Source organism: Grammomys surdaster, unplaced genomic scaffold (genome assembly GCF_004785775.1).
Source record: "Grammomys surdaster isolate TR1022 unplaced genomic scaffold, NIH_TR_1.0 654, whole genome shotgun sequence".
NCBI lineage: Eukaryota > Metazoa > Chordata > Mammalia > Rodentia > Muridae > Grammomys > Grammomys surdaster.
In genome coordinates, this window is record NW_021605073.1 from 50,352 (window position 1) to 51,403 (window position 1,052).

Consider the following 1,052-nt stretch of genomic DNA (forward strand, 5'->3'; position numbering starts at 1 on the left):
TGTATATTTAATATATAATATTTAAAAGTTCCAAAAAGTCATTCAAGCCTCAAGTTAATTTATCCATTTCTTCCAATTTTCAATTTAATGTGTCTTATATTTAGTTACCTATAACATTACATTATTTTTTCTTAGATACCAATTTATTAATGCCACATTGAACACAGATTGCTTAAGTTTAGCTGATACAATTCATCTTGAGTTGATTCCCAGAATGGTTAATGATGTCCATGGGTAGATGCAGGACTGGACCCTTTCAAAGCTTTATCTCTTCTATCAGCAGTTCTTATTTTATAAAAGATGAGGTCATTAACCCATTCCTACCCAAATTTCATGATAAATCTGGATATAGTCGTGTTTCATGGGGATGCAGACATTCTTAGTAAGCGTTTAAGCACATCAGTTCTACAACAGACTAAGCAACTCCAGGTGATTTTTTAATATATTTAGAATAAAATGTTATTATTGTCTGACACATTGAAACCTTATCTGTGGGAAAATTGCTAAGATTTCATTTGAACGTGACACACAATTCAGAAGACACTACTCAATGAATGATATGAATATGAGAATTAAGCCCCCTTCCTGTCACGTTATCTTTTGGTATGAGGGTATAAGTACACTCTAAGTTGAATGATGTATCACTTATAAGAGTATCCAAGTCTGCCGGGCGCTGGTGGCGCACGCCTTTAATCCCAGCACTTGGGAGGCAGAGGCAGGCAGATTTCTCAGTTCGAGGCCAGCCTGGTCTACAGAGTGAGTTCTAAGACAGCCAGGGCTATACAGAGAAATCCTGTCTCGAAAAAACAAAAACAAAAACAAAAAAACAGTATCCAAGTTAGAATCTGCTTCATGACATAAGACAGGAAAGGATATTCCATTTCTGTGTTAGGGTTTATAGACTCCCAGAAGACAATAACCAGAGTTCATATATTAAGATACTTCTATCCTTTTGCAAATGTTTTCTTCACTGAAAGATATAGTCTGATCTCCAGATAATGCCTTCTTTCATTGACAACATAGTAGTGTCATTTTGTGCCAGAAGTTCTGAC

General features: G+C 35.6%; 1 pseudogene; it reads right to left on the reverse strand.

The window, feature by feature from the left end:
* Window positions 1-218: 218 nt before the first annotated feature.
* On the reverse strand, window positions 219-384 carry LOC114633423 (annotated as a pseudogene).
* Window positions 385-1,052: the final 668 nt, after the last annotated feature.